The sequence below is a fragment of the Xiphias gladius genome, chromosome 6, assembly GCF_016859285.1.
Source record: "Xiphias gladius isolate SHS-SW01 ecotype Sanya breed wild chromosome 6, ASM1685928v1, whole genome shotgun sequence".
NCBI lineage: Eukaryota > Metazoa > Chordata > Actinopteri > Istiophoriformes > Xiphiidae > Xiphias > Xiphias gladius.
Window position 1 is genome coordinate 12,953,744 of NC_053405.1, and position 27,295 is coordinate 12,981,038.

The window sequence follows — 27,295 nt, forward strand, 5'->3', positions numbered from 1 at the left end:
AAGCTGGCCTTTAGCCACAGCTAAAAAGTTCCCATCGCCACACAATTGCCTCTGTGTCAGCCTGCCATTACTGGCATCTCACAGACATTGAGAGGATTGCGCTGTTATGTTGAACTAATAGCTTAGCACACACAATCGAATGCCCTCACTAACTCTAAAAAACTCATGGGCATGCATACACACCCTCTCTGTTTTCAGGGTGACAAAAACTGTAGAATGCAGTCGCCACACACCGCAGCATCCCACGCTCTGTTTGTAATACACGGTGTCCAGACATAAAACTTTAACCACATCCTCAAGTGCTTTCCTCTTAGACCACTGCTGAATGTGTTTGCAATCATGAATAGGGTGAGTGTGGAGATGTCAAAGGTTACAGGAACTTGTTTACATTCAGGCCCAGGCTTAAATCTTCTCTGTCCTGTTGGGGTTGTAGGTGATTTTCTAATGTTTTGGTGCAGAACAACTTTACACTGTCCTTAGCTTCCTGTTTTCTTGAACTCTGACTCCACTGATTCTCTCAAGCCTCCAGGAGGGCTTCCTCCAGCCTTTTTTACTCAGCAGGAATCCTGCTTCAAGGGAATCGTCTGTATGTGAAGGTATAGCCTTTGCATATGGCAAAATGCTTAAAGAATTTGTCCTGTAAGAGAATAATTTTGGAATCTTATTTGCTACTAATCAGCAACGTTATGACCTCCGAAAACACAGATAGACTGTGAGGGGTTAGGGTTTTAGTTTGTGTTGTGCCAGGTGGCAGTTAAGGTCTCACTTACTTCCTCTTTCACAGTCATGTATCCCCTGGCAATTCTCCGAGCCCCTCTCTGCTATCTCATCAATAGTTTCACAGGATAAGAACTTCCGCTAAATACCTAAAATGTAAATTCTAGAGTGGGTTTGCTTGGGGACAAGTGCTGGAAATAGCCCCCACAGACACAGTCTTTATCTAAAGAGGGAACATTATCTAGGCCAGAAACATTAAAATACAGTGTGTTTAATACACTGCCAGGGGCGACATAGACATAGCCATTTCTGTCTGTCCATTTAGGCTCAAACAAATGCTGACCATAAGCCATACAGGCTTATACTTGGATGGTGTAGCACTGAGTCATTATTTTACTGTCAAATATGACCAATATATAAAAGGTGACATTGCTTACATAATGAAAGGCGGACAAAAATGCAAAATTTGTCTCACCAATCTAAAAAACACCCGTCTTGGAATAAATCCATCAGAAGAGGATAGGCTTTGGCCTGGTTCGCATGTTTTTTACATAAACAGCTTCTGTCTGAAGCTATGGGGGGCACTTCACTCTGATGCTACTGTTTTATCGTACTATGGCCGGGTGAACCTGCATCTCTTTCACAAATAAGGTAGTCCGAGGATTTGCCGTACCATCAACCCAAGATGATCACCTCAAATTGTTCAAAACTAATGGTGCAGTAAAATAAAGACTGGCATTTGTTCAGCTTTTAGTCAGTTGGCCTACCAAGCCTTTATAATATGCCAGGATTTGCCCTGATACCACATCCTTATGATCAGCTTGGGGCATAGTGTAAATAAATTGTCACAGCCTAATGTAGCGTCTGCTAACAAGACCAAAGAGTTGAGTGCATGCCTGGCTTCCTCCATTATTTACATTTTTGCAGTTTTTTTTTCATTGTGTCAGTTCATTTTAGACTGAGACCTGTGGTCTCAGTCTTTTGGACCCCACTGTAGTTCATATATTTTCATAAAATTTCCCAAATTTGACGAGTTGACCGGAACTGTCTGAACATCTGAACATTTAACAGCTGACCAGGTTACACTAGAACTAGAAAAGCATTTGATCTGATGGATTTAGAGGTGCACTCGCAGTAGCACATGCATGTCAAGCCTATTATGACATTAAAGGAGGAAGCATCTGAATTGGAACACTGGTCTTAAAGTCCTGAAGCAGAGGGAGGTCATTTAAAAACAACATGTCTGTTTGTGTTTTTTGAATTATGATTTGGCTGTCTGTTTGAAACAATTAGTGAGTAGCATGCATTGAAAGCAGTTTTTTTTTAAAAACATTAGTAAGGCTTTTAAAATGTAGTCATTCATTTAATATAGAGTGGATTCTGTATGTCAAAAGGTTCATGCTGTAATAACTCGAGATCTTCATTGCCACCACACCTAGCAAATTATCTCAATTCACCGGGGAATGCCAAAATTGATTAACGCTGATGAGATCTGTGTTTGTTTGCCATCCGTATAAATTTGAGAGACAAAAACAATTGTAAACATTGTCTCCTGAATCAAGCCACTGACATTATGCTGGATAATATTTAGGTTTGATCTCTTTTACCCATGCATGAATAAATAAATGGAAAATCAAAAATCCAATTTTTATAGTTAATTTTTCCGCGACAATCTGCACTAGTAATGTAGTACTCAAAAGAAAGCAATGCATTTGATTCAGTACAAATATATTTCTTTTTAATCGACAGAATCTGAACCCTCTTTTCTCCTCACCAGGAAGAAATCGCTAAGGCACAGAGGACACAACAACAAGCTGAAGCAAGCCACTGAGTTAGGGCACTGGCAGCCTCGTTGAGCATGGTTTAACTCTGCCTGACGCAGCATTATCAGGTCCGACACATTGGTTGGGCACTATACCTGCTGTTCCCAGCTGTGGCACTGCCGGTCTCACCTCTGCCAAGTGACTGCAGCACCTGGTGAAGCTCCTGTAACACTTCAGAGGAAAGAGCTTCGCACTGAGAAATAGGTTCGATACCACTGGCAAGGAAAAGAGACAGATAGAGGTGAGAAAGCAGAAAGCAGGAGTTTCGATGGGGTATTGCTTACTGTTCAACTATGTAAGGGGGGTGAATACTTGTTTGTTTATGACTTCTGAGAAAAGTGCTGTGCATGTCATTGGCAGAAAGGCTGCCAGACAGATCGATGATGAGGAGCTGCTGCTGCAGCAGCCATGCTAGACATGTCCTGATTTAATTTACCCATTCTCCCTGGATGAGGTTTGGTTTTGGAACAATTTAATTCTGATGCCTTTGCTTGTGAGGCAAATCACACATTCTCCTGCCTGGATCAGAATGGTATCATTTAACCATTTCTTTATATTAACCAACACGTTGGAGCATATTAGCAGATAAATGCTAACATCAATGAGTCCCCACAGTGAGAGTGGATATGATGAATGTAAATACTGATTAGACTGAGAAGCACCTGAAGATCAAGGTTACAGCTGATCTGACATTCAGATGATCACATTAAGATGATGTTCTTTTGTTGTTGGTTTAGACTCATACTGTAGTCTCACATTCATGAGATAAAGAAAAAGACAAAACTGGGAGAAAGTAGAACAAATGGGGAGGCGATCCAAAACAACTCCACTGGGTTCATGAGAACCTCAAAGAGGCTATGAAACAAAAATGATAGAAAGATTCCCTGTGCTGAGACACTGGTTTTAAGCATCATTTCTAAACCTAATGGTCCTCATCTACCCCCATCCCTATCGAAAGGGTTTTCTTCTAGAAATTGAAAAAGGAAACAACTAGAGTTCTTTGAAACGTATAGTTTTTTTAAGCACAGCTAATATGCTTCAGTTACTTTTGTAACCACTGGGTTTATCCCTGTGCTCCACATGGATACACTATTCATTCCCTGAAGGTTAGACACACATAGAAAAACACCAGAAGAGAAAGATGCTAGTGGGACACACATTCCGCTCATATTCCCATTTAAAATAACTATTTTTAGACTGTATGAAACAGCTCTGCCCCTATTAACTGTAAAATGATAGAAAAAAAAAAACAACAACTTTGAAATAGTAATAAAGAGTAGGACCAAGTAAGCACTATCCTGTAAAATACTCACAATGCAGAGTCAGTCATACTGTATGGACTGGGTTTGGAAGCCAAAGCCAGGATTTTACGACTTAATAAACAGGACATTCAAACAGGACATTCATGAACAGGACTTTTTCTATGGGCAAAGGTCTAATAGCCTGGACTGCTTTCCTTTCAGGTGAATGTGCTTGTTCTAACAGGTGCTTAATAGTAGAGGGGGAATGCAGTGGAAATGGGGATACAAGCCTGAGCCACTGTAAGCAGGTACACGAAACACAATAGGATTAGAGAGTAGATTGATCCTGGCTTTGTGTGCTGTCGTTTGGCCAGATTACCACAGCCACCGTTTTATTGTGTGGAAATTGGACAGAAATTTGTTTTCAATTTGCCAAACGCTTGAATTGCATTTCGGCATGCCTGTGCCTGTGTGTCTGTCTGTGACACAGAGGAGGTGTGTGGAAGGGAGAAATGTACCATGCTGTGCACTCTACAATTTCAGAGGATTAAACAGTTTCCCTGAGATAATTGTGTCGCTAGTGACACTAAATCAACTGTGTTTGTTTAAAAGCTTGACATGAAACAGTGAGACTTGTGAAGATGCAACAACCTGGGCACGCAAGCTGACTCCAGCTGAGGGAAGTAGTGTTGAATATTGGTGTGTGCAAATCTAAGTGAGCTCCATAAGACCCAGCTGTAACGCTAAACACACTACAAGGTGTAGCCTGAATCGATTGTGCACAGACTGAAAATAGGTCACTGCAGCAGTTTTTATTTACTGCCACTTCCTTCTACCACTGCCAAAGCATGTATGCACAAATCACGGTCCGATTACATACACATGCAATTTCAACACAGTACAACTTCTCTTAACAGCACGGGCTGCATTTTTGGGAAAACCTTCCAGTATGCGTTTGTGGGTACTCATTCTTTTTAATCATTTTGTGTAGATAATTTTTTTTTTTTTTATGTAGCCTTAATTTGTTTTTTACAGTAGAATGAAATAGAAAACATGGGGAGAGAAGTAGTAGGAAATGGAGCATTAAAATTACTCAAGAGAAGATTTGGAACTTTAATACCCAGAAATAATAATTAGTAATAATAGGTAGTGTGCTCTTTATGCGGCATGGTGAAGGTTGTCCACCATCCATGAGGTTTACCTCTCCAACTAGCAAGTTTTTTTTTTCTGACCTTGACCGCCATCTTTTCCTTACCTTAATCAAGTTTTATTACTTGATTTTAAAACAATCTTGGTAAAAATTGGTGAAGTCTATGTGTTACCTTTAACCTAGTCAGCCTGCTTTTGTGCTTTTTATTTTTAAATTCTACACATGGCGGCTTAACCATGCCTTAACCACACTGTAGTTGCTATGCATTGTATTGATATTGTACAAACAAACTATTTAATTATCATTGGTACTGAGTGTTCGAAATTGTTCGATTCGACAGAGTTTAGTAGAATCATCTGTTTTCTCACCTGTCTGGTGAGAGTTCTGCGCTCTGTGGCCTACCAAAGGATTTTGTTTAAGAGACAGTTTTGATTTGCTGCTTAAGGTTCATGGGTAGAACAGCTTTGATTCTCCTGAACACCAGAATTTCTTTTTGGCAGATAGGGCCAATCTACAGCATATCAATTAGGACAGATAAGACCCCTCTCTCAGTGGCAGCTCCACTTCATGATTAGACTGATAAGAAAACTTGCCTGGTTCACCTTAACCTGCACTCAATCCCCTTTACGTTCCCCGACTTCACTACCTTAATGTGCAGGAGTCGTGCCGTGTATTGAAAAAGCTCAGCATGCCGCACATATCCATCCAGTTTTACCCCATTTGTTATTAATATTTGAATTGCATTGGACTGTGATGCCTGTGAATTGGAAATACGAGGGCAAAGCTGAGACCACCTCAGTCCCAGTATTTTAGGCACAGTTCTGCCTCACTGAGCCAGGCTGATTGGGATGCAGCAGGGTCCTTCCCTTTCTCTCACTCTTGCTCTCTCTCCTTGTCTCTCGTTCTGGGTGGCCTGAAACAGAAATTCTGATGAAAAACAGAGGAGGCCAAAACGTTTATGAAGGCAGGGCACATGCAGGAACATACATACACTCACTCACAGAGTACAAATTTCTGTGCATTAAACGAGTACATAAATGTGCAGTCAGTGGAGCTGCTGACAGTCCTTGTATTTCAATGCTGCTCCAATACTGTTGCAAAAGATTTAATTCAATCTTTAATTTTACATATGTTCAGCTTTGGTGAACAGCTTCACCAAGTTTAAAGTGCAAACTGATATTTCATTTCAGCACCACCAAGGAGAGGTAGAAGGAGAGGGAGAATGAGGAAGGAAGGCTTAAAAAGACAAGAGCTGCAGTCTGGAACTTGACAGTGGATTGCACAAACTACTCAAAACAGGGCAACAGTGTCAAACTGTCCCCTACATCCTAGACCAGGTCCTAACATACAGTACCACACTCCAGGTGTATGAAAATCTGAGGGGAACAAAATTAGTCTAGGTGAAGGTGATAACAGTGAACGAAAATTAAGATTTATTGAACATATATTATTATGTGGTTGTCCTCTATTATTATTAGAGGACAAAAGACATCTGTGGAGGGTACCGTGCAGTTCATTAAGAATGTATCAGAGGTACAGGGATCAATGACTTAAGGTGGTTCAAAAAATATATCCCAGTCCCTGGCCAAACTTGTTTCTTTATTCCAAATTCACTGGATAAGTCATGGATAAAGTAGAGAATCTAAAAGATTCTGACCCTCTATAAAATGTGTAACACCAAAACCTCACATTGGGTACTACCTAATGCAGCTAGAGGCTCAAAGTAAACAAAGAAAAAAATGGGGTTTAATCCCAAAGGCTCACATTAACCCCCATATTAAACCATGGGCAACTGCTTCAAGCGAACAAACTTTCTCCCAGTTGAATATTTCTTATATCTCATTTGTTTTCACCTATTCTGCTTGATGTTTTTGCCTTGTTCCTCTTGCATTCTTATATTTGAAATTATTAGGTATTAAACTTAAAATTGATATTGAAGCAAAAGTCGTGGCAATTGTGGCAGCACAGTACAACTCCAAGAGCAAATCAAATCAATAACACACACACACACTGACCTTTTATCCATTTGTACCAGCACAGACACTTTTGAAGCCCTGAAACTTGCCTCATCCCTCACGGCATCTCTCTTTCTATCACACCGCTCTGTCATTGCCTGCCTGGCTGTTTTCTTGTCTTGCCCTTAAAGCTTAATATCACCCTGCCCTGTATTTCGATTGCACATTTCACTGAAAGGTTTACTGAACACTGGAGTCACCAAACTCTGACCAAAGAAGTGGGATTACATGGACTAAAGATTGTTTCTGTATACATGCCATGTCTATATACTTTTGTCTATAGCTCCAGTTACATTTTCCAGTGTTTGGAATATGAAAGGAATGATTGCACTTTCTTGATGACACTGATACTTATGGTTACCAAGTTATGTTCATTTGCATTTCTTTTTTTTTTTGTCTGGCTTTTGAGATGAGCGTTCCCAGCCTCCTCTTGATCTTTAAGCCCATGTGTCTACATGTCGTCTGGAGTCAACCAGGCATAGGGTGAAGATTAACCACACATTGTTCTGGTTGTGTTTATGTTTGTCTCACTGTAGCTTGTATGCTGGGGGAGAACAAAACACCATCTGAGCATGTCCAGGATTATCACCATCTCCATGGCGACTCTCTCCTCCAACTCCCGCTGTTTCTGTCTTTGGCCTGCTCTCTCTATGTGGGTAATCTGTGGCGTTCGCTCCACTGCGCCCACTCATTCATCTCCCATCCCTGCCACAAAATCTGAATTCTGAAATTGCAAAAGGAGTAATAAACAAGATTGACCGCAGTTCTCCCTATTGATTGCTGCTCACATGATATGTAGTAACCCCCCCAACAACAGCGCTCCATGGCCAGTCCACATAGAGACAAGGCAAATTATGATAGGACATAAATCTATTTCTACTACATTAAGCTACTTGTTCTCCCATGGCCATTGGACTTTAAAAGTGAAAAGAAATATGTACTTAGAAAAGATGCTTGTAAAAGATATAAGAACCCAGAAGAGAAACCCTCCATTACGCTTTTCATCTCAAGTTGATCGTACCAGACACCAGTGTACTGCCAGCTGGCAGGGGGATTTGCAGTTCCATCTTCATAATCAAACATTTTCAAAGTGATAACATCAGTTGTTAATTTCGTTAGTGGTTCTTTACCATTGCTCTTGTCTTCATGATGTTGTAACAGGACAAAAGATTAAGTCTCCATGGTAAATGTAGGACAAAATTCAAGTACCAAGGTGATGAAAGAGAAATTAACACAAATAAAATCTTGAAATTCATCAGAAGGCATTGCAAAACAAATGTATTTTTCTAAAATAAAATGTTACCACAAGTCTGAATATGACTTAGAGCTTTAATAGAAAACTCAAATATATAGATAGGATTATACATTCTAACAAAAAATTTCACATCCTTATTGTAACTGAGATTAGACTCTAACCTTTGGACAAGTGGGTGCTTGAGTCTCCTTGTCACGTTTTTCAGATGTTTGCACTGACTCGTGACCACCTCCTATTTGATAGTGTATGTGGTAATAATTTGGTTTTTGCCAGGGACCGAAGATTCTGATTTGTTTGTCACTGGTAACAATGTGTGTTTGCATTCAGCAATATCACTGCCGTACATGAACGGAGAAGGGAAGGGGAGAGAAGGAGAGAAATAATGAAGAGCATTTTCATTTACAAGTCTGAATTCTGAAGTACACCACCAGATAGTTTAGTCCAATAAGATACTGAATCCCTTTTTTCCTTCCTTCTCCTTCTCTTGGTTATGCTTCCTCTCCTCTTATTACCATGTTTACAACTTGTTGGCACCCTGAACGCTATGTTGGCTTTGGTAGCGTTGGCGGGGAAAATAAAGGGAAGGAATTTTGAAAACATGTCAGTGTGTACGGTGATATAAGAGAATCAGACATGCATGAGTGGAATTGGGTCTTTAAGTGTTCCAAAAGGGAATAAAGGGCGAATTATCATTTAACCCCACCCTGGTCATTACAAGGAGGAGCATGTGAGGGGGGAAGAAGGGTTCATATGTGTTACAAAAGGATGTTAGATACTGGGAATGGTGTCAGACAAAGGTTTGTGGTATGGGGGGATGACGACGGTGGTGGTGGAGGGGTCATCACTCCATCTGTAAGCCAGCAAACAGAAGCAGAGCCACTTGGGTGAAACAGGTAGAAAAGTTCCTCTTTGCTAACATTTCCCAACGGAGAATCAGCTCCTTCTAATATTTCGTCACATCTCCATTCAGCTAACAGCAGGGCAGTGACAGAGAAAGGGGCCAAATAGCAACAATATAGGATGAGCTGAAAAACTGGACTTTACTCATCTGAGGTTCACAAACCACACACTTTCAAAACTGTGTTTTACTTGCATTATGACAAAAACATGAATTTGTTATCATGACTCCACTCTTTTTTTGGGCCTCCTGTTTAGTGTCATGCATGAGAAAGTAGACATCGCATTCCTGTCTGTTGTGAAAAAAGCAAAAAACACATTCAGTTATCTTGTACTGTAGATCATCACTTGGTGCACTCTGCATACAAACAGCTGGCTGGGTTTCATTGGCAAAATGGGCCCATGTCACAACATTGCTCTGAATAAAAGTTAAACATGATTCACTTTAATGCACTGAGATAAGCACAGAAGTAATGCATCTCAGTGAGTGCAGGCCTGTTTGTTTCATTATGAGAGGGCTGAAGAGATAAAGGTGCAGGGAGAGATAGCGCACGCGCGTGCGTGTGTGTGTTTGTGTGCGTGACCCATGGCTGACTTTCTCACTTGTGTAACATAAAACATTCCATAACAGAAAAGCAGGCTGTGATACCCACAGTCAAATAAATAAATGTGGATCTGACTCTTATATCCTATATAGGGAAGGCATTTTAAACAAGAGTGATAGGGTTTGTTTGATCAGGGAGGTAAGGAAACATACAGACGTGACCCTGTTAGTTAGCTCGATGTTACTCTGACCAGAAACGAGAAAGAGATGCATTTGCTCTACAACTACAATTTAAATCTCCAGCTTCCTGTAATGACTTACAGGTCCTTAAAAATACAGCTGCAAGTCCCCATGAATGTAATATCTCCATCAGAGAAGTATCCCATGAAGGTGAAGAATGTACTGCTTGTGGATGAACATCATTCTTTTTCCTATTTACTTTTCCAGTTGTAGCACAGACACAGTGGGAAACAATCACAACCTCTTCATATCTTGTGAAATTGTGTTGGGAAATACAGAGTACAGTTCATGAATGATGAGGAAGGACCATGTCCTCATCAGATTTGAAAGGCCATCTAATGGTTTAATTCAACTGAGTTTAAGGGAAGAAAATAAAACTTCACTGAGTAGTAGTCATAAGTTGGGAAGGGGATTTGGATGGTCCTCTTGAAGGTAAATATATCCTTTCAACCCCACTGCTAACCTTACAAACTTACTTTCAATATTCAACTTATGCAGGTTTTTAGTGGTGTCCTAATTATTTTGTAGTGCAGACACATATCTCCTTGTGTTTTTCCATATTTTTGCATTGAACCTATTCATTCTGTGAGACTGAGAGACCTGAACATACATTTTTTTCTGCAGTTATTTACAGAGATGATCAATAATTCAGTACAACTCAAAGACAGAATTTTTTTTAAATATTCAGTGATTAAGATAAAGATCATACCCAAGGCCTTTCTATTTGTCCATTATGCAGGGTAATAAAACGTCACCAGTGACAAGGAACATATTAAAGTTGATGGAAACTGAACTGAGAACTTACCACAAGACAAAGGCAGGAGTAAGAGAGACTTTTGGAACTAACTGGGTCTTGAAAATGCTTTGTGTCGGCCCACTCACCGTTTCTTCTTGGCTGATTAGACGCCATTGGCAGAATCTTTTTTCAGTTCAATTTTAAATTTCCAAGCCCCGACTCATGATGTATTACCATTATCGCTAACTGTGAAACTCCATCGAGCTGTCTGGTACCCGCGGACACGCGTGAAAATTGCTGCAAAATGCTAGTCTAAATGTAAATGGACTCAGGTAATTGTTATCTTTTGTGAGTAGAACTTTTCTCATTGACTACCCTTTTTCTGATTTTTTCATTCAGCATAATTTGAATTTAATGCCCCAGACGCATGGCGAAATAGGGTCATATAACCTGTTAAGAAATGCATTTCTGACACTTTAACCTCTGTGTTTGTAAGTGCCTTCAATTTGAATGAAGTGATAACAACACTGTTTTGTCTGTGAATAACCTTGCAAACTATTACAGTGTGTTTGATATCATTTCACATCTATTTACCATGGTAATGACCTTTCGCCTGTTTTTTTCGACTCTTGTATTGCATCTACATAGCCCGAGATTAAACAGAGCCCTGTTTAAATGTTTCCCAAGGATCTTCTATTTCTTTGGCAATACCTGTGTCCCCATCTGCTCTCAATTTGTTAAACCTTGGCAGACTTCTGTATCCTCTAATATCCAGAATTTTTTAAAAGTAATGTTTCATGAAACATATGATGGTAACAAACGTTTAATTGTTAACTCCAAAAACATGACTGGAAATGTGATGGACAATAGCCAGAAAAATACAAAAATAAGATCTGATGGTATGGTGTAGGTATTGTTTCTTTTTGATCAGGCAAATACTTAATAACTGTAAATGTTTTTTTTCTAAATGCCATAGGTTTAGATTGTCGTCAGATACATTTTGGCTATATATGAACCAGGTCTGTTTAATTCCTTTTACCCAGCCATAATGGCACTACCAGCCCCTCTCTGACTTCAGAGGTTTAGTTTAATTCCTCCATGTCTTTCTCTCTCTAGTGCTCAAACACACATGCATACACATACCTCAGAGAAACACCATCTCCCTGTGTGACATGCTTCATGCGCTGAGGGATCCACTGCTGATAAAGCAAACCCCCCACACCACCACCAAAAACTGATTTCAGGTCTCCAAAGCAGAACTGTCCACAGAGGACTATCTCCACAAAGCTGCCACGCATGAGCTGGTGAGCTGTCTCATTGATCTGCCTTTCCCCACAGTTCAGCCTGGGCATTCACTCTTGTTTGCTACGCCTTAGCAAGTCCACTTTGGAAAAACATCACCCATGGGAGAAGTGGTGGAGATTTCAAGAAAAAAAACCTCTCACAATCTCCAAGAAATAAGCTTTCGCTCCAGCCAGCCACTGCAGGCTGCTCGCAGTGATGTCATCTAATAAAATGGAAATGGTATGCATGCTATGCAGGGGAAACTAGCGGGGCTTTACATATGGTACCATGCACAGTGAAGTGAAAGGGGCTAATCTGGCAGTGATGCTTGCACATGCGTTAATGTGGGTTGTGTGAGTGGGAACATGTATTGCACATGAGTGAAAGCATGCATGCTTTACCACATCACGCCAAAGCTACCTGGTGTATGTCTATCAGATCCAAGTTGTGAGAGTATTAAGGGGTCAAAGTTCACAGCATCATCCTGGGACTCATGTGTTCCCCCTAGGCTGTCCAACACACACAGGTACACACCATTTTTCATCATTTTATGTTCAATTATCATGTGCGATGATAATTTATGTGGAATTAATAAGTCTTCTTGGATGAAACATCTTAAAGACCTAAAATCAGGTCCAGCTGGTATTTGTAATTTTCTATAATCCGGATGATTAAGGATTTTCATACACAAACATAAAAAATTTAAGCATCCAGGGTGTCTTGTCCTCTCCCTCTCATCCTCTGTGGGTTGGTTGACAGACAATATTTGTACTCCTGCTGCCTTATTGTTTGCTAGTAGTTTGGCCTGGGGCCTCTACTGCTCCTGTAGGTGGGTGGATGGGTGTTGTCTGCAGTGTTTCAGTGTTTTCTACCAGAGCATTGGGACCTTTTTGTGGGTTTAGAATCACATTGCCATAATGGAATAGCTGCATGGTGGGAAATGGGGTGAGTCATGCCTCTGGTTTGTGTGTGAAAATGAGTGTGGTGGTGGTAAAGGGGGGGGGTTGAACAGAGTTTGAGTTTGCATTTCACTTTTTTATGCCCTTTTACATTAAACATGTTGACATATGCCAAGTAATTCATGTTAAGAAGCACTGTGCTTTACTGGTTTACTGTCCTCAGTTTTGCCATGTCCCACACCCTTCTTCTGTTAAAAAGAGATTGTTCTGTCTTCCCCAGTGGAGCCGACCACTTTCTCAAGCAAAATTCAGGAAGTGTTGCTCAAAGAAGCAATTTCTATACTTTCTGCAAAAAAAAACAACCAAGGAGAGAGGGTTGTTATCCAGTTACTTCCTGGTTCTCAAGAAAACTGGAAATATAAGGCTCATTGTGAACCTAGAGTGCATCCACTAAGTGAAAAAAGCCAGTGTGCATTTTGGAAGCTACTGAAGCTAGTAGAGTTGAATGACCTCACAAGTTGACAGAAACATGCTTATTTTTATGACCCAGTGGGTTGACTCTTAATTACCTTGGATGCTGCAGCTGACCTTTTTTTTTTTTTTTTTACAATTAACAAACGGGCAATGAGGAGATATAAGATAAGTTCAGTATATTTATTCAGCTGGTACCAGATGTAACTGAGGAATCCATCTTGTTTGGCTTAGTCTATACATGCAACATGCAACAAGTTAAAATTCTGTCGAGGCCACCAAAAAGACAATGCAAATGATGGGATCACAAAATCAGGTCACTGCAAAAGGTTGGGGAGAATGAAAAAAAAGTAAAAGATACATAACAGTTTAAGGCCCTGACACAAGCACTACAAAAGCACAAGTCCTGCAAGTGCAGCATGCTTGCTGAAAATGCCATATATACTGACCCCACAACAACTACCATATGTGAGTCTTTAGATGGCTCTGTTTGTGCTCATGGGGTTACGGAGGATATGATATTCAAATAAATCTATTATTAGGCCCAAATTAGACAAACAATCCTATGCTGGGGATTCTTTTCAAATACTATCTCTTCCCATGGGTGCAGTAGCTTTGATTTGATGAACTTGATATCTGCCTCTCAGATGTCATCAAGGCTCCTGCATGGCGTCAGCATTATCTATTTCATCAAGCAGATGCAAAATGGGCACTTTTCTTGCATTTGCTGGCTGGCAAAGTTAAAGGTTAGAGATCAATGCTGTTTTTCATCCAAACAAAATTCTGCGAACTTGATATTATTTTACAAGGCTTCCTGAAAGCTCTGAAGTTGACTTAGTGACACATAAACTCCACACTCACACACACTATATGAAGCCAAGGAAATCAATCTATGTTGACTGATAAGTGATGGGAACTGAAGTGTGTCATTGACCCTAACAGCTGCTCTATTTGTCAGAGCAGGGTTGTGTGCAATGCCCATGAAACCTCTTGGAGGAGGGCTAGCCTCTGGGCTTAAGCTTTAAGATGTGATAAGGTAATTGCCCAGTGTTTATACAGAAGTATTATTGGTCCTCCATCTCCAGTCTACTGTCAAGGAGGTTAACGACCAGGAGCCCAGACAGTGATTAAACATTTATACGGGACACCTAACCCCTTAAATATCAAATGATCTCTGCAGTATAGGCCTTTGACTGTCCAGCTCATCTTACACCTCTTCCAAAATCCTGTACCCCTCATCAGCCTCATCTGTCTCCAGACCTTCACAATACACATGGGAACTGTAACCCTCTGGATGCTACTCATAGTTTTTTCATCATCTTCTTGGAATGACACTGCATGCATGCGTTTTTAAACAATACTGTATGGGCTGGGGCAGCTTGGAAAATGAAATATTACACACATAAAACAGGAAACCTCCCCTCCCGAATTCTGAGCATTTATGAGCAGGCTCATTTCAGTAAAGGAGAACTGCTTTAGCTGCTTTGGTGGGAGAGAAGCTGTGTTAGCCATTATATGTATCTTCAAAAATTTATTCGAGAGTTATTAGTTACAATTTGCAAGCCAACATTACCAAGGAAGCAAAACATTTTTTTACCAGCATCATGATATTTTGAAAAACCTAATCTGGAGAGGCTTTTATAAACTTTTAAACTGATTAACCATATCGTCATGGCCCTGGAGGCTTCTCCCAGAGTGGTGGTTTTATGTGCAGGAGCTGGCCACAGAAAAAGGGGTGTGGGGTTACCATTTTGCCACAGGGTGAACCTATATTTTGCCATAGTTCCTCCCCCTCTACTTAAACCTCTTAATTTGTATTAGCCTTGTATAATTCAAAGCCAAGACATCATGAAGACTTTTACGTCCTCTGGTACTTTCCCTCCCAATATGCTTTCAAAAATGAAGGAAATAAGAGAATAGAGAGATGGATCAATAAAGCTTTACTAGCAGTGGCCCCTGTAGCAAAGCTGCTCTGCCACATCATGTAATAGCCATTCCCACAAGACCTTTTCACAATGCTACCTTCTTCATCTGTTTTCTATTGTCTTTCAGCGTATCTCATTGGTGTTACTATGGCATCTGTGGAACCAAGCAAAGGACAGCTAAGGTTTTATGGCTAATAGTTACAGCCTGAAGGCATAGAGATAGGAATGGGCTGACACTTTATCTGGCATGTAGCCACTGGCCTTGTATGTACGTATATTGTTCTCCTGTTGTTCTCCTCCCATCCTCAGGGAGCTTTTCCATGCTCAATATGAACCTCAGGTTGTCTTTTAAAGATGATATTCTAGAGATCGATATGAATGAGTATGGTCATTGGGGACATGGCCCTATTTGGAACAAGTGCACTACTGTGTAAGACTATTGGGTGAACTATGGGCAGTCAAATCACATGACAGGCTCCAGGCGCTGGTCTGGTTTCAATCTCAGATAAATAAATCACAGCTTAATACCTGTCCCATATAATTCCTCCACTACAACTGTGACTGGAATACAGACCTGGACGGGGGATGAACCAGACTGTGCACTGAATCTCAAGAAAAGGAAAGTGAAAAAGAGGGGTGGTGGTGATGGTGGAGGGGCGGTAGCTTTGGATAAGAGGCCAAACATAGTGCTGGCAGACATAAAGGCAGGATCTGTCTACATCCCAGTCGTGTCTGTCCTTTTTTCAGCTCGGGCAGGGGATAGAAATCAGGGATTGGGTTACTCTGATTAGAAGATTGCACAGGCTGACGCGCCGGGATAAAGGATGGGCAAGCCATGTTGGATGTAACCCAAGCTAGTTGCTAGTCTCTAGGTTAATTGGTAGGATTAGAGAGACAGGTGTTCATTGCTTGTTGAGGGAACAAGTTACACCTGATACACAGGTTTTGATGGGCGTTACAGCGTAGCATAAAATTGCTACATTAAGTGCTATTGTGTTTCTCAGTAAGTGTCCACAGATGCACTTAATGGCAGTCTTTAATGGCTTAAGCATCCTCACACATGTATCAACGTGTATTCCTACGATGAGTTCGCTGGTATTGTTTTACATGCATATTTTAAAACAAGCTAATTCCGATTTGCTTTAAAGTACCTTTTACTCTTCCTCCACAAAGACACAAAACATTTGGCTCGAATTGTCCTGATCTGAAAGGCTAATGTTTTGGGAAGGAGAGGATTAAGATAAGTCTTTAATTTGCAGCATCTTTTAGGACTGTTGTGTACACAAGCCTTGGAGATTAGTGTCTGGCAAACAACAGCTCAATTAAGAAGTGAAGATAAAGTTGCTGTGGGGGTCCAAATACTTGCAAAAAGCAATATACACAAAACAGGTTACCATACTTATAGTCAATTTGTAAAGGTATAATTAAAGGCCTTCTCTAACTGCTTTCTCTGGTTGGTTTATTGCCACCAAAAGAAGATATATCAATCCACTATACTTGGGCTTTAACCACAGTTTTGAGCTTTGAGCCACAGCTTTGGGTATTTAGATGTAGCCAACCCTTTGCTTAGAATCTTTGTACTTAGTAACTATGACTACCAGGCTTTCCCTTCATCCCTACCTGAAACTAAACACCTGAACAAAGCCTGTGAAAGAAGTCCTTGACCAGGCTACAAAGGAGCCATTCGGTCAAGCTGGGCTAGCACAATGCGTCAGGGTCCTGCCCTGCTTTGCACCAACGTCTGGCCATGTTTCCTCTTTTGTTCCCCTCTTCTGTTACCAACTCTCCACTTTTCCACCCTCTGCCTTTTCTCCTATGCACTTCTTCTGTTTCCAAGACCTAGTGAATGCCACTGACCTGTGCCAGGTAAAGTTGACAGCAATGAAACACACAGCCGCAGTCCACTCCAAATCTCATCTGGATTGTACGGATCTGGAATCAGCAAGGGGGAAAATAGAAAGAGTCTCTTTCAGTATCATTGGCAGGTCCTTCTCCTTCAGTGCCTTGCTTCTGTCTTTCTTTCACCCTACGGGTCCCCTATGGGCCTTTTAAAACTTCATAACAGGTTTACAGCATGTTAGATTCATTTAACATTACATTACACCACAGGAGCCCTGGTCTGCTGCCTCTAAACTGAGGGGAGGGAAGGAAAAATGACTAAAGTGAGGTGGCCACAGCCCAAACTCTCAACCAACTCAGAAAGAAGTGGCTCTGTGTTACTCTGCAGCCAACAATGGCAGCCCTAGGTACATGTTGATAATCCCTGCCATGTTTTATGTGCTCATTAAGTATGGATTCATAATCGTGTTAAGAGCTTCCCGGGATGATCTGTCATGACGAGGACAGAGGCGGAGCCTTTGTGTAAACAAGCACTTTGTGTTAGTTCATCTTTTATTGCGAGGGCCTTCTTCTGAAAGTTGATTAAATAGCTGTGGTTTAATGAATGAGTAATGAAGACAGTGATATACTTAGCCACATGTCAGTATTTACACATGTTTGTGTGGGTTCGGCTCTACTGAGAATTGGTCATATACTATCAGTAGATGAGAACTATTTAGTTGACGCTTTTATCAAGAGTTTACAAATACACAAAAAATATTCCCTCATGACAGATAATGACTGTTGTGTGAAATTTATCATTCTGGATTAATGCCACCTTTCAGTATGATGCAATGCAGTCCAACAGAACCAAATACAGCCTCTAAAAACTGAATCAACATAACTGGCACAGTGTCAACACAAGTTGAATAAGCCAGTTGCAGGGCTGTACAGTATTGATTTGCAGTGGATGTAAAGAATAAACTGGCAACCCAGTGTCGTCAATCTGTCACATAATATGGGGCTCATAAGATGTAAATAGCACTAATACATTTTAGCGTTTGAGGCAAAGAATATTACAGAGATCTAAGTTTTCCTTTTTCCAGATAAGAGCTTGAACTGCTGTGCTTTTACCCCAATTCTTAATCTTTGGTGCCTCAGAGGACATTTTTCAACTTATGAACTTCTCTCACACATCCCTATCTGATTTGTCATGCTCAGAAATTCCCATTTTCCTCATATCTGATAGGCGGTTGACAGATATGAGCCTCGTAATGATTGGTCCAGAGGGGCACTGTTTAACAGGCGATAAGTATGCTCAGTGATGGGTGAGGATTCCATTAGAGGGAAATTAGGAAACTCAAGAATAGGAGTAGCAATAACGGCTGATATTAGACCTCTAAATCATCTGGCTATCAAACCTTATAGCTGCCCAATCCTTCCTGTCTACCACTGCCTCTCCACTTTTGTCCCTCTCTCTCACTTGCTCTTGTCTTTGAGACCTTGTCAGACTAAAAGAGCTCAATAATTAAGCTTGTTCTCTGCGGACTCCTGGCCTAGCTGTTGATAAATCAAGCCCTCTCCTCTCACGGCACCAAAACAGACATAGACACTATCTACACCATCTAGACCAGGGACTTGTTTTATTAATTTTGCAGAGGACCTCTGCAGAGAGCCTCAAGGCTGTGGGAGACTGTGTGCATGTGGGAGACTTTGTGCCCAATGAAATTCTGACAAAAAGAGCAGGTAGACTGACTACCATATATATATCGTACATGTAGTCAAGATTAAGTTGAATTCTGAGAGACAATAGGACAGCTAAGAAACAAAGTGATATCTAGGCATATAAATAAGCAGCAAAGAATTAGACAGAAACAAATGTTATTACGTATAGGAAAAATATGTATCATGGGTTCTACAGTTTTGTTAGCTGTAAATGGTTTTATACAGCAGTGGTTTGGTGTGTTGTCATTATTCATTAATTACTGCTTGCAATTCTGCTAATTGACAACAACGTGCTAACAGTTTAGCTAAATAATGGATGATTGTAATGGATGTTAATAACAGATGGTTTGGATAATACTTTATCTGTTGGCTTTCATTTTCTCTCCCAAAATAGTTTAGCTTGACTTAGTGGTTTGTTTAATATTTGGATAATCATCCAACTGCTTGCATGATCTAGATCATCTGAACCTTTTTTTGAAGCAATGTCGTTTCCAGATCTCAGCAATTTGTTTGCTACGCACACTGTCATTATTATTATCAAAGGATAATGGCCAAACTACAAAAATGAGACCGTGGTTGTAAATAAACTGATTATTTCTTCCTTTCAGTACATTCTTGAGGCACATTCACTATTATCCCTAGTATCTTACTAATATCTTTACTTTAGTGTTCAAAACATTTATTTTACAACTTCCCGCCAATGTCAGTTTTTAAAACTTTAAGTCGTATTTCAGTGTTGTGATTGGTGTAATCAAAGCCATCTGATAGGCTTCTGTCCAGTATGTTTTCTATGATTGCAGAAGCCCTGTGGGCGTCTGACATGGGGGTTGATGCCGCGTTTGCTTTCTTCTGAGACCTTTTGGTTCAGGTCAGTGAGCATACAAGCAGCGCAACAAAGCAGTAACACTTGGCAAGAACAACTCTCTGTGGGTCCCCTTAATTTTGTCACATGCATGACATGGCAGACATCCAGACCCAATATACAGACAGCCTCTTCTATGCAGATGATGGCTGACACTGAAACAGTGGCCAGTGTCAAGTGTCATAACTCATAGCTTGTGCAGCTGTAGACATCTTTTGTGCATATACATTTACTTATCCTCAAACAGTCTGATGAATGCACTCTTTGTTATTCAACAGCATGATTTTCAGCACCACATTTGCTCTCGTTTACAGATGGGAGAAGCCATATGTCCACAGTCACTGAGCATCTCCTCTTAAAGGCTAAAGGTCCCATATTACTCAGTTATCATAATACTGTTTTTACAAATAAAGCTCAGGATAAAGTAAATAAATTAATCTAGTATTCGCATCATGTTGTTTATTGAACAAATTTGAAGTTTTGCAGAGCGGCCACAACACTGAATCCTGATAAAAAAAAAAAAATGCTGAAAACTTGACTGTTTTGAAACATTTTAATAACTGTGGGACATGGACAACCCCAGTTATGATGCCGTCACTGCAGTTAATTGTCAAAATAAATTAATAAAAATAACATTCAAAATTTAAAATACTTTTAGAATTTTCATATACTGAATATACAGTTAATTTAGCAGTTATGTCACAAAACTTGCAGTAAAGCAACAGATGTCCAATCAATAGAGAATTGCTCATATACTGTAAATTATGTATCTGAAATACACTGTACATCACCACAACCAGGCTAGAAAAAGGCTAGAAATAAGATAGCCAGTTGTAAAAAAAGAATCGGTCTGGCTGTTCATCCATCTGGTGACATTAAAGCTAAAAGTGAATTGATTTATGGGATGGATTTGTTTCAAAATTGATGTTACTGGTTCTCAGGAAACTAAATGGACTTTAGCTCTAGCTCTTTTGGTTGTATGCAGATCAGCTCAGCTCGGTTATCCTTAAGATGAAAGCTTACATTTTCTAAATTTAAAAAGATTAAAAATATATATATATATATAAATATATATATCATGCCTGAGCGATTTCAGAAAAATTAACCCTGGTATGCAACTCTGTGGCCAATTACTGCAGTCTTTTGATTACAACATAAATTTCCCAAGAGCCATGGACCTCCACCATGGCTGCTACAGAATGCATTACAGGATGTATAGCCTATATCCCTGTATGAGGACATAGTTGGAAGAACATTTTAATTTTCATAATAATGCCTGACTCCAGTGTAACCTAATAGTAGCTCTTGAATAAGAGAGAATATTTCTCAGCTGAGCTAAATTGGTGATCTTTCCAGGCTCAATCCCACCCTTGTAATGCCCAAACTTTTGCCAGTTACCACATTTAAGCCTCACAGTGGAGTCACAGGGAGAGCTGCATACCACTATTGCAATGAAGGAAAACACTTTATGTGGTATCATATTGAAAAAACTAATTTTAGAGGTCATAAACATGAGGATATTTAAGAATTTCCTTTGGCCTCAACAACTAAAGGTAAGTTGTTCTAGGGCTGAAGTGTATCTTAACCTAAGGGGAGACTTTTTAATAGTGCGAGAAGAGAAACAGATTTTAAACCACTGCAAATGCAATTGAGGAGGAAGAATTTGATTAAGAGGGCGGTAATCGAGTCAGTGTGCTATAACCAGAGGCCTGGTGCTGTGAACTGCTATTGAACAAGTGTAACGAGAGTGAATTTAGCACCCGACGTGGGCATTTTGTTAAACCAGCTCTGTAATTTAGTCCTTCCTCCCCCATCTTTCAATTATCATTATCATAAAATGAAGTGAGGCCTGAGAAGCTATACGTGCAGCAAAGTTTTATCCAATTACCCGCTCCAAAGCTTTGTGTTCCTATCTATTAAAGATGAATTTTTTTGAAGTTCCTGCAATGTCATTTGGAACCCCTTTTCTGCTTAGATATACGGTAGGTTGATCAGACATTAATCAGTGAAATACTGAGCAGAGATGAAGCTCAGATTTAAAACAAGTGGGGTGAGTCTCAGCAACTTTTATCTCACTCAATAAAAGTTGTATTGTATTTGATGACATATGACATGCGTACATGAACGAAGGCATACATTTGCAGTAAGACCCCATAGTATGTACACAACAAATTTAGCCATGTATGTATGTGCACAGTCAAGGATTTCTCTAGTATCAAATAAAAAAGGGGCAGAGGTCAATGACAACATATCAGTTTCTTTCACACCATTAGTTGGGAGTTTCATATGAACAATTAGGCTAATTCTAACCTCAGGCATTTTCCTCGATGCACCTACTAACACCTTTCAGTTCAAACCGCTGTTAATAAGCTTCCCTGATGGTATAACTTATGATGAAATGCAGCAATGCCGAGATGGGTTCACGGAGGCCAATCGTTAAGGAGATGAAATCAACTCCTCTGGGAGCTGAGGAGACCTAAATTGCTCTTTTAATTCATTAACAAGCAGATGTAGACCATCCATTTTCAGCTCCCGATGGGGACCTACCAACCTAGGCAGGGGTTAAAGGGTCTTCTGCAGAGGAAGATGCCAGCTCGCTGACCCACCACCCATCAACCTCGTTGTGTGGGAACTATCAATCAGCCTTCCACAGCCCTTACAGTAGGCATCATCTTAATTGTGGCTTAGGTCTTCATCAAATATGGATGGAGAGACCTCCCAGTAATGTCTTAATTACTTTATAAAAAGGCCGTTTGCTGATCAGCCTGTCTGGGCCCGTAGGCAATGAGAAGCAACTCCAGGGATGGAAAGATCTCTCACTCTGTTCTCCTGCTTCCTCCATCTCTACCTCCCATCCTGTGTGCATCGATCTCATCAGCATGGAAGCTTGCTGACAGGAAATCAATCTGAAAGTCTTCTTAATAAAGCCCTAGACTCATTTCAGTTCCTCTTCTACGCTCTACGAATTATGCTTCAGACTCTGGTTATCTTACCCTCCTTCATGTTGGTGAATCTGTATCTGGAAGACCTCAACAGGGTGTACTGACACAGCTGCAGCTTAGATTGAGAAAATTTTCCTATTCAAATTACCTGAGATTTAAATTAAATACAGAGATGAAATACATCACAGATGGTCAAATTTCGTCTTTTGTTCTTACACATATGTTAAGTGCTAGGAATACCTGGAGACAGCTGTACTGTTTTCTTAAACATTTATTATCATGGTAATTCTATTGATTACAGTGATAACAACTTAAATCAGGACATTAAGCAAAAAACCAATGACCTATCTGGGATCAAAGCTAACCGCTCTATTATCTAAACTTCTAACAGTGTATATACAACATATTATAAAATATTTATATTCATACAGCACGAATGTTATACAACAGGTAGCCTGAGCCAGATAATCCTATTAGTTGCAGATGCATTCTAGCCATGCTGTTGACATAAGGAATTACTAGCTTTGGTTAATTGGTTGCTATGCCAACTCCAGGTTTCCAGGGAGCTTGTTGGCAGTCTGGATGTCTTTAATTGATGTGCTCAATTGATGATTTACGATGTTTTGTTCTCGTGTGTATACTACTTTACACACATAAATAATAACCATTTTTTCTTCATAAATGTACACTATCATCGTTGGGTAAACATAGTTAAATGAAATGCTGTATGAATCATGGTTTCTAGGAGGTTCTCAGTAATAACAACAATTGATTTATTTTGAGGCAAGGGCAGTTCCCACAAGATGCTAACTTACTCAACCCTTTGATTTCAACCTCAGTTTTATGGATTCCCAGGTAGGGGCAGTATTTCCATGAAAACCTCAGGTGGTACCAGTAAGCCAGGTATCAATACCCTAGGAGGCCGCCTTTGGCCCTGGAGGTCAGAGGGTGAAGGCGACTTAGTTGTATTTCTCAGCATCCCTGCTGAAAATCCAACTTGGAAAATCCGGATAATTCCTCATCTCTGTTGCTTGCAATGCTGTAACACAACTCCGTACACTAACATGAACACAAACACCGACACATGCAGTGCACAGACACATCAGCAAAAAAAAATACGGTAAGTGCATGTGTACATTCACATAAAAACCAAGAGTATACACAAAGACAACCACACACTCACACACACACACACACACACACACACACACACACACACACACACACACACTGGACCAAGGTCCGGACTCACCACAGTGTGGATAATCTCCTTTATCTAGCCGAGCAGTGCTCACCAGGTCAACTCCCAGATTACCCTTCCGTGTGCGTGTGTGTATGTGTGTGTGACTTATAGTGAATATGAATGACGTGAATAGAGTAAATTTTTGCTTGCCAACACTGCGCCACTGCTTCCAACAATGCTGATATATACTATATGCAATGTTGCATATCTGCATTCAGATGAGAACTTACAGATAAACATTTTCCTGTACTGGCTTATCTTATTTTAGGGCGGTTGGATTCATTTTAGAGTCTTCACCGGAAACACAACAGCTTCTCTCTTTCTTCTTAAATACCTAAAACAACCAATGTTCATCTTTTACTGGCAAGTGTGCTCTTGCAGTCATTTGAGGAATGACAGTTCTCTTTAGAAAAAAAAAAATGCCAACTGAATATCTCCTTGCTTAGCTTTCTCAGAGCTTTCAACTGCATCTCAAGGTCTTCATTAGTGAAGGGAACTGCCTTAGGGTTATTACGTGTCCTAAGTGTAACATGTCGGTCAAGTGGTTGTAAGTTGTATGTTGGGGAGATCCGTACCCCCACCCCTGTTCAAAAATGTTCTCTGCTGTCAGATATGAGAGGACCCCACCCACTGAATCCTGGTTGATCATTTTGTCTGGAGTTCGCAGACAGATGATGTCTGTTTCCAGGGTCATTGCCATTTCACCAGTGTTCCCCAAAACAGTTGCAAGGGATATCATACACTTGTTCATTTTTCCTTTATGTTGCTAGGGGTACTCACTTAAGGGTGTGCCAACTGAGATCTTAAGGTGTTAACTGGTTTGTAGTAACTGACTGAAAGACTTTTGCTAGGCTAGACATTCAACACATGATGACACCAGACCCAGTTCCATTCACACATGAAGACCGTGAGATAAGAATGAGAGCTCAACCTTGGGACTTAGTTGAGACCTTGTGTTGAGATTATTTTGTCACACATACTGATTCCAAGGTCAAGAATGAACTTTAATGCTCACAACAACTTTGGTTGCTTGTTTAAACTACATATGTTGATGTTAGGTAGCAAATAAAGATGAAACATGTTGGATGTTGGACTTAGATTTACATCCCATTGGAGTTTCTTTCAACCATGAAGATGACCTTACCTTAACCAGGACTATGATCTAAACTATACCTTAATCAAAAAGGCATCTGCTGCTAGTGCTCTCCTGAATTGGCTGAGTGGCAGGATACGCCCTGGACAGCTAAGCAGACTGGACACCACTGAGACACTTTAATAATTTTTCCATATTTTTCATTTTCTACGAGTAAAGTTGAAGTTTTGTCCTCTGAAGCAAAACACTAATAATCGCAAGCACATTCTACAAGCCTGAAAGAGAATTAAAAGAAATAAAGATTGCAGAGAGAGGGACTTTTCAGCTTCGTAATAGAGGAAAAAGAGGCTTTGTAAAAGGGTGGCAATTAGATAGAGGGATAGTGGTCAAAAAACACTGTAAGTTATGAGCTCTCACATCATTGTGCAATATACATTATACTGTTAAAAGATTAGCTGGGCAATCTATGTTGACATTATATTTCAGTCTCGCAAAAAAGATTAAGTACAGCAAAAGATAGCCTACCTATGAACATCAAGCAAGTTTAATTCCATCTTACTGTATTAGACTATTCTGAGTTTTTCTCTGGGCACTCTGATTAACTGCATAGAGGGAAAAGTCTACAGTTCATTGTGTGGCCACTAAGCTTGGCTGGGTGAGGAACCTAATCTTATTAAGTGTTATCATTTTAATTAGAGTATGCCAGGATATCCTCTTTCCTTCATTTACATCGACTAATATCTTTTAATTGAGCTTTATTCATAGGACATTGTGTGATTTCTTGTTTTTATTTTTTTTTTTATATATAGGATTTCATCAATATTTTTTGTCCCCTGACATCCATGTGTTCCTGTGTGGATCACAGAGGCAGATGTGCAAGAGTTTGCCTCTGAAGAAGAAATGAGATCAGGTATGTCAAAGGCACAGGTTCTTGGCTTTGATCACTATGGAGAATTAATGTTCCGGGGGAGCTGTCAGCTTCAACAGGGGGTGCTGTGGATGTGCTCACAAAGGCTGCCGTGCTGCAGTTAAATGGCATCGAATCAAAGGGAATCACTCCAACCATCGTGCTCCCAATCACTGCTAATTACTGGTCCGTGACTCAATTAGATGAATGATTAATTGCTTTCCAGAGACATGTGGAAGGATTCACCTACAAACAACACATAGCAACAAACCACTGTTCACCTCATCTCTGCTTGCAGTCTGGACTGAAAGCAGCCAGACCTTGGTCAAATACCATACATAGCATTTCAGTTTTTATTGGAACATTTAAAATAGTTTCCATACTAAGGTACTGCTGCATGGTTTAACCTTCTTTCTGTAAAATGTGTGCTGAGCAAATGTTCTCATACAGTATGTCCGCTTGCTACGGGTCCCAGTGAACTGCTTATTAGAATGGACTGGCAAAATGCCTCCAGAAAGAACCGATCCAAGGAAGTCTGGCACATTTTACAGTTTTGGATTAAACAAACCAATGATAAAGCAAACGTCTCACGAGGCCAAATCTCTGTCTGTGCTCCTCCCCAGCCCTCACTCCTGTGTATCAAACAAAGTGACATTTGAAAGAGAGCAGAGAAGTCGGGTGGGCAGATGAAGGGAGGTGCTCGGAGTGAGAGAACAGGGAGTTAGCCACATATCCATCTGGCTGGAGGAGATGGCTTTCATTGAATTTTTCTCTCAGGAAATTATACAAATACCTTCAACTTAGAAGGATGAAAAAAAGTGAAACCTGCTATGTATTAGTCCAATATTAAACAAATGTCATCTATTTTTGTCTTCTTCTCCCTGCTAAAGGAGATCACTGCTAGTCTGAACGGCTACTGAAACCCATCAGGGTCTCTAGCAATATTTCACATGCGTACCTTAGATATGCATTATGGTATTTTTGGTGTGAACTGCTGCCGACTCACTTTGTCTCCAAAAGGGTGCATCTGGGTGGGAGGTAAAATTTAGGTCATTGTTGTGTCTTGCTGTAGCCAGGTGAAAGAACATTGCTAACATTACCTCAGGCTACTCTGTGGTTCCTCAAGCTGCCACGACAACTACCCTGTCACTCACCATCCACACTTATTCTGACATATTCCAGTAAGCTCACACTGACATTCATCTCGAACTCTAAGATGAGCATGACAGAGCTAATTTAAATTTTGTGTGGGCTGTAGTATCTCCTTTCTTTCTGAAAAGGATTTGAATGACAGTTTTTTGGTTCTTTTTCACACATGAACTCATCACTAATCCAACATTTATTGAAAGATAGTTTAACACTTGAAGCGTGCAAACAATCACACAGTAAATTCTGACTTATTACTGCGTGAACTCACATGATTTGTGTGACACACTGTCTCTACCCTCTATGTTTTTGTTGTATGGTAGTTAAATTGCTGTGTTAGAGACACATAAAACTCTTACTGC